The sequence below is a fragment of the Marmota marmota genome, unplaced genomic scaffold (genome assembly GCF_001458135.2).
Source record: "Marmota marmota marmota unplaced genomic scaffold, marMar, whole genome shotgun sequence".
Lineage (NCBI taxonomy): Eukaryota > Metazoa > Chordata > Mammalia > Rodentia > Sciuridae > Marmota > Marmota marmota.
In genome coordinates this window covers 44,979,885-44,992,000 of record NW_025999968.1, presented here as the reverse complement: position 1 = coordinate 44,992,000, position 12,116 = coordinate 44,979,885, and the positions used below count along the sequence as shown (strand labels likewise).

The window sequence follows — 12,116 nt, the reverse complement described above, 5'->3', positions numbered from 1 at the left end:
GGTATTTTATGTTTTCCAGACTTGATAATTTTTCCCCCCCAGAGGAAATTTTTGTCTGCATCAAGCCACTCCTTTATTTCTATATCCTATATTTCTATATCCAGACCTCAGAACTGTGCTAAACAGCCCTGTCTCCGGGCTTTCAGGAATGATAAAGCTTCTGTACTTTCCAATATGCAAGCACAGTAGTACAAGTTAGAAAGAGCACCTCAAGAGAGAATAAACTGTAGAAAATAAGCATTTGGAGGAATTGCAGAAATGAACCAATTTCATTTATTTCTTTTATTTTCTTTTGTAATCCACTCGGGAAACAAACTTCTTCTACAAAAAAAAAAAAAAAACCCACACAAACCAAGAAAATACCATTCTCATAATAAGTCAGGAAAGGTGTGAGTTCTCTAAGAGACATCTCTCTCATGGCTTCTCGGCCTTTTGGCTAAGATCAAGTGTGGAGACATCTCTCAGATTTTCTCCTTTATTTCTTTTGATAAGGGTTAATATTAACCTAATATTTCATTAATGTCAAGACATGGTATCCCCTGTTCCACCTCTTCACTGGAAATAAACACTTCTTTTTATTATTTTGTACCTTTTAGATATATACTCTTATCCCCTTCCTGTTTACTTATGTTCTAGTGTCTTCTTCTTTTTTTTTTTTTAAGTCACTATCCCTCAGCCTTCCATGTAGTCCCAAGTTACATGTAGTTATAGATACACTTACTTATAGGTTTGCCTATGAAAAATATACACATAGGAGGATATTTTTTTATCTTCATTTTTTTTGGGAAAGTTGAAATGCTTTATAAATCTTTTTAATTCCTTTTTCTTGAATGCAAGTTAAGTACGGTGAAGAATCTTATTAGGTTTGCTTAATATTCTATATTTCTATATCCAGCCCTCAGAACAGTGCTAATCAGTCCTATCTCTGGGTTTTCAGGAATGACGAAGCTTCTGTACTTTCCAATATGGAAGCACAGGCCTCATGTAACTAATGAGCTCTTGAAAGGTGTCTAATACAACTAAAGTGCTGACTTTAAATTTTACTTAATTTTAATCAATAACATTCAAATTCAAAAAGCTATATATAGTTAGAGCTCTAGAACTAGATAGGTAGGTTTAGAGCATGTGTCCTACATGTATGCACTGAATATAAAAATGCATGTCATTATTTTGTTTGATTTCAGAGTTAGATATAATCAAAAATCCCTTCAGTTCAAGTGAACATTTTATGTTCATTTTTAAAAAATAATTTAATGCTTCATGTTCTACCTCTCTCATAATTTTGTTTCCATTCATTTATTTCCTGAACCTTTCCTTTGCTTGCTGGCGATTTTATTTCTGTGTAATAAATCCCTGGGACTAAGGTTATATAGTTAGATATACTTTTATCTTAATAAATAAAGCAGCTGTTGGGCAGACTATTTTTTTAAAGACATAATATTTTTGAAATGTGACCTGCGTACTAGCAGTAAATACTAGTGATAGATTTTCTCATTCTAGACTTTCACCTATCAGCAATATAGGGGTAACAAATTGGAATTTTATTTGCATGCCCATGACTGTTAAAGTGCTTAAATATTTTTACATACATTTTTAGATGGGATATTTCTCATATGTGAATATTGTTTGCACACTGTCTCTATTATTCATCTTGCTAACTTCCTATCAACATGGGAGATTTTTTCTTGCATATGTACATATATTTTTATGTGTATATACATACATGAACAGAAAATATACAAAATTTTATTATATAAAATGTCACCAATTTCTAAATGTCCTTTATGTTTCACTGATCTACTTATTTATGTTCCAATAGAATAATGATTTGGTTGTAGTGACTTTGTAGAAATTCTGAAGATGCAAGTTCTCCCATCTATAATCTCTTAAACATGTTGTAGTATCTCTTCCTAAAAATTTCAGATGATTTCATCCAATCAAAAGATTTTTAAATATTTCATTCAAATTTAATTATCTTTTTTGATAGCTATTAATTTTGAAACTGTTTTAAATATTACATCCCCAAACATGTCATATCTTTGCATTTTGATAACTAACTTTATGCCACTTTATACATTAGAAAACCACTCCTATTTTTATCTAATTTTTCATAATTTATTCTGCCGTTAACCAGCTTAAATTCATGGTTCACTCTTTTAATAACTGTAATGCACTTAATTTCCAGAATTCATGGTTAATTGTTTTAATCAATCTAAGGTATTTAATTTCCATTCTCTTTGATCTCTCATTATCTCATTTCATCATGCCCCTTGGCATAGCCTTGGCATAATCTCAAGCCTAATTCCATTCACATCTCCACGTATGCTCAGCATGTACACGTGCTTGGGGGTGGGGGGGGGCTTCTGACTGATGGTTCTCTATATACATTCTCATCTATGTAAGTTATCATCTCCTTTTAATAATATTTTTGATATTTCAGAAAGTCCTATAACATGTTTTCTTTGTTCTCCTGATTACTGTGCTCTCCATTTTATGGACTAAATGAGCTTCACAGATTCTTATGAGAGCGTCTTCTCTTCGGGATCTGTGCTATTTCAATATTCATTGCTATGAGCCTGCAGTGAGGGAGAATATCAGGGCAGGGAGATCGTGGTGAAGCAGAACAGTTCAACTCATGGGGGCTAGAAAGCAAAGAGAGGGAGAGAAAGACAGAAAGAGGTTGGAGATAAGATGTACTCTTTCAGGGAATGTCCCTAGTGACCTGCTTCCTATATCTGTGCCCCACCTACTTTGTGTCCAATACTTCCCAATATTTTACCCAACTATGAATCCATCCATGAATTATTCCATCCATGAGTTGAGAGTCCTCATGATTCAGTGACTGCTCATGAGCTCACCTTTGAACATTGCTGCAATGAGGACATGGGACTTTGGGAGACATTGCAGATCCAAAACATAATAGGAATCAATGTTTATGTTTAATACATGCACAAGACTAGTCATTATTTTGGTTAATCAAAGTTAATAAATGCAAGGCTTTACTCAAAGCTCAAGTCAGTGTAGCATATTATACAGCTGTCTTCATAGAATCTGAAAGATAAGTTTTGCCTTGAAAAACAATTGGCCTTAATAGAGATCTTTGCTTCACATATCATAGAAATTCACTAGAAGGCTTTTAAGGGGTATAGAAGTTATAAATTTATATAAAAATTAAGGAAAAGCAGATATAAGGGTCACTTTTACATATGTGTCAAAATAATAGATATAGTACCTCCTTATATATTTTAATATAAATGAAAATGGCATGCAGAGAGCAAAATATTGTGGGAAAGTAAATTGTAGTGACTGTAACTTAAACATAATTATGATGGTTGAAATTATTTTTAAAAAATTCTAAAAATTCTACACTTAATAGTAAGATATAACTAGAAGACTTTTGTTTGCTGCACAAATGAAAACATTGTGAAAGAGTAACTAAAATTTATTCTCTTTAATTGAATTTTAAGACAATACTAGGTAAAAATAAATCATTTTTTTCTATTGCCTTGGAAAAGATAGGTCACCCCTATGTGGGTTTACTACTCATTCATGAGGGTATAAAGCCTGGAAATGTATGACAGGAGTCTCAGTTTAAGGACATTGTCTGCACAATGACTTTTTTTTGTTGCCTTACTTTTTGTAGTGGTAAGTATGTGGACATATATGCTTTGGGTTCAAAACTCCTGTCACCAGTTTTGAGCTGTGTGACCTCAGGGAAATAATTTGGCCCATGTTATGATTTGGATGTGAGGAGTCCCCCAAAAGCTCACCTGTGAGACAATGCAGGAAGGTTTGGAGGAGAAATGATTGGGTTATATCCTTAACCTAATCAGTAGATTAATCCCTGGTAGGATTAACTGAATGGTAACTGGAGGCAGGTGGGATGTGGCTTGAGAAAGTAGTTCATTGGAGGTGTGGCTATGGGGTATATATATTATATCTGAAGAATGAAGTTGTTGTGAGGAGATAGCTCAGAAACCACACAGAGTCTGAATATAAACCCAATTAGAGAGCTTTATAACATCCCCAGGGACTGTATCCCATAGAGACACAGAGACTACAGTCTCTAGGGAGAACAGAAACTTCTTGGTACTGACCTTCATCATTTACTGAGGAAAACCACAAGCCTTGGGAAGTCCCTAGCATGCAAGCTAGCCAATCACAGAAGCTAAAGCAGCAGTTAGCAGAACTTAAGAAGCCCTAAGAAAAACTAAAGATCCCCTAAGGTGGGTGTACAGTTTGGGTTTTAGTCCAGTTTCAGGGTACAGAGTACAGAAGATACAACTTTTGGGGGGAAGACAGCTCAGATGCTGATTTCCCAGAAATGGCTCTTGCCTACAGGAATAGCATTGGGGTCACTTTAGCATGCTTACTTATGTTGGCCTACAAAAATTTTTGCCTTGATATGACTATGTCTTAATTATTTGTATCTTGTAACTTCACCTGTATCATCTTAACATTTGTATATGACTATAGTTAACCTATAGACCCCCACACACACATATTTATAACTTATATTATCTATAACTTATCACTAACATCTTTAAGTCTTATGTCTATGTACTATGTAAGGCTATATGTTTATACTACTGTATAGTTATTTCTATCTTAAGCCCTAAAACATATTTAAGTATCAACATTAACTTTTATTTTTATTCATTTTTATTTATTAATTTATGTCTATTAATCTATAGCCTATGACTTATCAATATGACTTATTAATAATCTATGATTTATCTCTAATAAAACTGTTGCTTATTTTAGACCATAACAAAGTCTCTCTATCTCTCTGCTTCTGATGACCATGTGAGCTGCTTCCCTCTTTCACATTTTTCCCCCATGATGTCCTGCCTCACCTCAAGCTCTGAGAAATGAATCCAGCCTTCTATGGACCACGACCTCTGAAACTGTTAGCCCTCAAATAAACTTTTCATCCTCCACAGTTGTTCTGGTAGAGTTCCTTAGTTACAGCAGCAAAAGAGCTGACTAAAACAAACCAATTCTAAATTTCCACATTAGGAAAATGGAATATAAATGATTTTTGTTAAAAGCAAAGTAGATCATTTATCTAATACCCTTCCACAGTCTATCTCATCTTAGAGATTTAAGAAAAAGTTATGTGCTACTGTCTTCCCACATAGTTTGAATTCTGGGTTCATTCTATTTTTTTGTTTTTAGCCATTTAGCAAATATACATTGAGAAACTGTATCTTTGAAATGCAGTAAAAGGATTCCCAGATATTACTTTCCTGAGAGGTGGCATGTACAGGACAGAGCCTAGAATCTGTTTGTGAGTTCATAGATTGTAGTAATCACAGTGTTTTCATGTTTAATTGAAATATTTCCTAATATTAAAATTGTTATTTTGTGAGAAAAGTATACATACTTGGTTAAGTGCATGTAAATATTCTGTACTCTCTCCATCCATACATAGTTTCTCAGAGACCAATCCCTTTTGAAGGAACTGCTGACATCTGTGTACTTGGGAATAACTAGACTTTGAGGAATTATGCAAATGTTACTCTTGTCCTATCAGAAGTCTTTATGTCATTACATCTGTGTTGTCAGCTTTTCATTACTATAATAAGATGTCAATAGTAATAAACTTATAAAGAGAAAAATTTTATTCGAACACAATTTCGGAATTTCTAGCCCATGATCATTTGGTTCATTTGATTTTGGATCTGGGACAAGGCAGGAGGTCCTAGCAGGAGCACACAGAGAGCAAAACTGTTCACCTCATGGTAGGAAGAAATAGAGAGACAGGGAAAGGGTCAGGTTCCCATAATCCCCTTTGAAGGTATGTTCCAATGACAGAAAGACCTCCCAGTAGGTCCAACCTCTTAAAGTTTCCACAATGTCCTCGTGGCAATACTTTTGCAACCAAGACTTTTAACATGTGGACTCTGGGGAAATACATACAAGATCCAAATTATAGCAATATCCTTATATAATAAAATATTTCTCAGTTTTCTTTTTCCCCCCTTTTTTAGAACAGAACATCCAACTTGCAGTCTTACACATGCTAGGCAAGGGCTTTAACTCTGAGATTCATCCCAGTCATCAATAAAATGGCTCCTTTATCAGTGATTGAGTTAAATGAAATATTTTCACATTCATGGATAAAATACTCATTATTTTAAATGTACTTCAATAGGGATATCTTTTGATTAGTTACATGTTATCATATAGCTGCAGTGAGATTGCTGAAATAGAAAGGCAGTTTCCTTTTGGGGGGAATCTGAGATTTGTGAAGCAACCAGGCAAACAACTAGAAGTGGTCACATTGTAGTCTCCTTTGTGAGCAGCTAGGAGGAAAATGATTGATTCTAAAATACATAACGTTAGAAGTTTCAAAATGGAAAAAAAAATAAAATAGGCAGATAGGAGAAATAATTCGTGTCAATATTTTCCTTCAGTTTTCCAGAAAGTCCCCCCAAATCCTTCTTTTTCTCCTTATTTTTTTTTGTTTAACTTCTTGAGTATTCAATGAGTTTAAGCTGGTTAGATGTGGTGAACAGTTTGCATAACCAGTTCAGAAGCACCTGCAATATGACTCAGGACAGCCTGGGTTTGCAGCAGACAAATGAGTGGCTGGGGACTTCAAGAAGGTCTGATTTGTAGCAAACCTGAGAAGTAGAAACTGGAACGGTGTGAAATTTCACCTCCTTTACTGTCTGTCCTTGAGGGAGTCAGGGAAAAAAAAGGAGAACAGCATTGTAAAATGCCATACAACATATTTAAAAAACCCTAATGGACTTTAATTTCATATTTGACTTAATAATTATCCCAGGAAGACAGTGGAGAGTTATGTTGTTGTTGTCATTGTTAGTATAAAGTAATGCTTATTAAGTGAATGGAAAAAAATTATCATCTGCTTCTAAAAACAATTTCTTTTCTGCTTTAATGATGAAACTTAACTGAAAAATTATTTGATTTTCATTAATGAAAAAATGACTAGAATAATTTTTGCATACTAAAGGACATAGTTAGTTTTGAAAAAATAAGATAATATTTTAAAAACTTGATTTCTGAGACCACCAGATAGATGCAAATTATAATCATATCCACAGATCTCAAAGGAAGCAATTTTTTCTAAAATGCTACCTTCACTTTTATCAGTTTTTCCTTTTTTTTCTGTAATTACTATTATAAATTCTATTCTCAATCATTCAGAGCAATTAGACTCAAGTTTTGACGATGAACTTTTTACACATTGTCATTTAATTTTAATCAAAATAAAACCATAACAAAACTGTGAATGAAAACACATTTTCAATCAGCCTTAAGAAGCAGGGAAAATATATTAATTTAAAAATGATAGTTATACAGAAATCTATAATGTGTGATACTTTTTGAAGGGTTTTGTTTTACTTTTGCATGTAAAAAAGTTTAATACAGAAAAGCCAAATCCTTTTTAACTCATTGTTTGCTGAAGTGCAGAAAACTTTTGCTGAGGGATTTTGGTAAAAATGATTATATCAATACTATTTAAAAATCAATATGTAAAAAAAAAATGTACCCTAGTTGTATAAAGATTCCAGACTCTAAATTTTAAAATATCTGGTTTAATTTCAATTTTACTTTTCATTAGCTGTATTTATTCATGTATAAAATTTGTTAGTAGTATTTGTTTCACAGGGTTAATGAGATGACTCAGTATAATATTGTCTTAAATATAGTGCTCCAAAAGCAGTAACTATTCACCAGAATTTATCCTCTATAACTGTCATTTAAATTATCAGATACAAAACATCTACTAGGAAGTAGTATGCTGATAGGAATCTTTGAAAGTTTAAGTATTTAAGTATGAAATATGGAATTGTATATCTGAATAAAAAGTCCTATCAGGTCAAAGAAAAGTAAAGAATTATTTTTATAGTAAGAAACTATTGGATTGGGGTTGTGGCTCAGCAACAGAGTGCTCACCTAGCATGTGCAAAGCCCTGAGTTTGATCCTCAGCCCCACATAGAATAAAATAAATAAGTATAATAAAGGTTTTGTTTCCAACTACAACTAAAAAAATAAATATTAAAAAAAGAAAATATTACTTAGGAATCCCCAAGGAAACAATAAAACAGAAGTTTTTTTTTTCTTTTTCTTTTTTTTTTTTTTTAGGCAATGGTTAAGGTTTAGATCAATTTTCAATGTATGTTTAATCAAATAGAAATATTTTATTTGTAAAAACCAAAACATGTTTATATTATGCAAAATAAAAATCACTTTGTTTTTGATTAAATAATTTTGTCAATGAGGAATCTCATTTTACTTTTTAAAAAGCTACATTTATTTGTATACATCCGGTTAATTTTAAACATGGGGGGAGAACACTTATTACATTATCTTAAAGTCAATTCTTGATAATCACGAAATCTATGGAGAAAGTTAAAACATGAAATAAAATGTGAATTTTGTGATGAAATTTAAAAGGGCAATTATTGCCTGTGTTATCTATTGCCAACAGATAACAAATGTTGTAGAGAAAAATTTGATGTGTCCATAATTTTTGGAGATATTTAACATTAAAGCAGGCAGTCATGGATCCTATTTGGATTTAAAATCTTAAGCACATCTTAGAAGAATTAAAAAGAGCATTAAACCTTTCTGAGCTCCATAAGATTCATATCCATAATTAAATCACTGGACTTAAAGACTTCCAGACTTACACAAAAGAATAACTCAGGGCTTGTATGAGAGGTAGAAAAAAGTCAAACCAAAGCAAATCAGAACAAAACAGAATCATTCATATCATTTCAAGCCATAAGATGAGATTCAGTGAAGATAAAAAACCATTGTGAAGTAAGAAGTAAGATATTATCAGTGGACACATAACTTTCTGGTTGTATGAAATGGGACATTTAAAGTTTTCACAGTCACAGCTTCTTTCCAGTGTAAACAGGAAAAATTTACTTACATCATCATAGGATCTAAGAGTGTTTACACAATGTGGGCAAATGCTGCTTATAAGGTTTAGGTGGAGGTTGCTTCATAGCATGTTTCACACAGAGTAGAGCCCTTTTCCAATAATGAATTTGAAATATATTTTCAGGCAAAAGGAACTATTGAAAATAAAGCAAAGCCCATCATCTAGCACCAAAATTTTTGTGGGCTGAAGATAAGTTATCCATGGTCAATAGGCAGGTCTCTGGGAAAAAGATTCCATCTACTAAGGAGGTAAATAAAGAGTTACTACTGTTCTTTGGTCTGTAATTTCTGGATATCAAGGTGTTTGGAATCACTGATATTGCCAAGCTACTGAAGATGGATGAAGTCCTTAAAGAAAAAGAGACAGGGACAAGAGAGCCTAGGTCTGTTGCTGCATTATCAAGGGTAAGTTGGAAGAACAGAATAGCTGATTCTAGTACTGCAGATCCTGGTATTTAAGGAAAGTTACCTTGAGAATGAGGTGTGGTGGTGAGTGTGGACAGCAGAGAGGGAGAGAATAATGTCAGAAGAGGAGCCTTAGGAACTCTTGACCTATGTTTACTTGCAATCTCATTGTTGGAAGGCTGAGGGAGAAATTTAACAAAAACCTAACTCTAGTTCCTCTTGATTATAATTGGGCCCTTGATGTTTCCTGTGACTAGGTTAGTTTAGTGGAATAAAGACTTACGCATAAAATGATGCTTGTATTTTTTAATTTAGAGACCAACACATTTTTTTTTTCCTTTTTAGTGTTGGGGAGAGAACACAGAGCCTCACATATGCCAAACAGGTGTATGAGCCACATTGCTTTACCACTGAGCCTCATTGCTCCAGCAATGGTGAAGACATTTTAGAGAAAAACAGAGGTTTGGGTTGATTTCAATTGGCAAATAAGGAAACATCTTTTTAAATTAATCTTAAGGTAAGCAATGATAATAGTGAAAGAAGTCAATTTGATAATGAGACATGAACTTAATTGGATGAAGGATTCCATCATACTGTGATCCAGCCGCAAAAAGAGACCAAACTATAACTATGAAGAGCTTTGAAACTAAAGAACAAAGAGATTTCCAGTAGGAAAATAATGTGAAATTGTATGGTAAAATATGTAAGCTATAATTTCTTTGGCCTTTTTTAAAAGTGTAAAGGTATAAGTGAAAGAAGGGGAAAAATTATAATAGTTCAAAAACAATTGTTCAGGTACAAGGCAGTCATGATGAGAATACACTGAGCTGAAAGAAATACAAAGAAAAGCATACCACTTCAAAGCATAATTTCACAGACCCATTAATTTTCTTGGACAGGAATTTCTTGATTTATGTAGTAGAAAGGATAAAATATGATAGCTATTTTGCTTATTGTTATTTTCTTTTGTACTCTTTTGTTTGACCTTTCTTTGTTTTTAGGTAACAAAACCAAACATTTTTTCCCTTCCATTTTCTTTGCTTTCATTGTGGAAATTAAAGTACTGTAATTAAAACAAAAACAATTTTTTTTAATATATTTCAGCAAACCACCAAGGTAATCTAGCTCCTATATACCATAAATAAGGAAATTGAGACAGCAAGAGGTTAAGATTTTACACAGCATCTCCCAGGAATAAAACAGAATATTTGTGACTAAACTCCTGTTTTCCGAAGTTAAAATAAAAGGCCTAAAGAAGTATGTCATTATCATGCTTTATACCATAGCTCATGCCTTAAAAAAGATTTAATATTAGATGCCAATCTTCTGGTTATTGGCTTTCTTCCCAAAATTAGCTAATTCAAATATTCTACTTTTTATTCACTAATGAGTTAATTTTCTTCTAGATCTGGCACTGTTCAAGTTAGTGGGTGTGTGTAATTATGCAGCATATGGAACAGTTGAATGCATTCTTGGGTGTGCTACTTTGTATTCTCTGTAATGCCACTCATTATTCTGTTTGACTTTAATTGTGTTCTTAGGTGGATATGTTAAAGATTAATGATGCATTTAGCCTAAATCAAGACTTACAGAGATGTGAAGATAAAAAAGAGAGTAGAGGCTATAATAGTTAATGATTTTACTTTTTCTTTTTGAAGAGACCATATTCTGAGGATTTTATGTGAAAAAATTGAAGTAGTTATAGTCAATCTCCTGGTACATGTGTTACTATCCCATATCCTTGCCATAAAGCTGATATTTTAAGTCTGCCATCCAACCTGGAAAAACAGGGTAAGCTGGTGTGCAAAGAGAGACATTATCCAGTTCAATACTGTTGTTTTTAAATGAGCAGAGTGTTCACATATTTACATTGTCTTAGTAAAAGAAAAAAATACAACTTTCTGCTTTGTATCAAACAAGATGCTAGTCTTTGCATACAAAAGTAGTTGTCTAAGTCTGGAACAATAATTTCTTGTGTAACTAATTGAAAGGAATACATATTGACAGGTGCCAGTTAAAAATGGAACTATATTTTCCTTTCAAAATAAAATTATAGTAACATGATGAGATTAGATACATTTTTCATTAATTAATTATTATTTGGTTTATAATAAGTATAGTGATTATGATAATAAATATTATGATTATATTAATAGAAGCCATAGTAGATATGTGACAGCAGCAGTAGGAAGAAACATATTTAGCATTATATGTAATGTAACCAAAACTTTGTATGTATCAAATTGTTAAATGTTGATAATAATCCTATAAAATAGGTCACAATTTTGTGCTCATTGTATGAATCATAGAGATTAAATAATTTGATAAATATTGCATTCATAGTAAATTGGACATTTGGAACTGTAAAAGAGTTTTTTATGGCAAGATTCTGTATTCCTGTGTATGTGTGTTTATATGTATGTAATAACTTTAATGAGCTATAGTTATACATACATTCATTTAAATTATACAATTAATATCTTCAGTATATTCACACAGCTTTTAAAATATTACATGTATTTTAGAATATTTTCATTGCCCCCAAATAAAACACTTCTCTGTTAATAATTACCTTTGCTATACCCCAGCCCTTTGGCCCTTAGACAATCACTAATCTACTTTCTACTCATATAGATTTTTTTGTTCCAATCATTTTGCATAAATGGTATCCTAAAATGTAAAGTCATTTTTTGACTGTTTTCTCTCATTGGAATGTTATTAATATCCATCCATGTTGTGGCATGTAGGTACTTCATTCATTTTTTGATGAATAATCTTCCATTAT

At 32.5% G+C, this 12,116-nt stretch overlaps 1 pseudogene; it reads left to right on the top strand.

Moving 5' to 3' along the window:
- The first annotated feature begins 416 nt into the window (after positions 1-416).
- On the top strand, positions 417-543 carry LOC125617022 (annotated as a pseudogene).
- Positions 544-12,116: the final 11,573 nt, after the last annotated feature.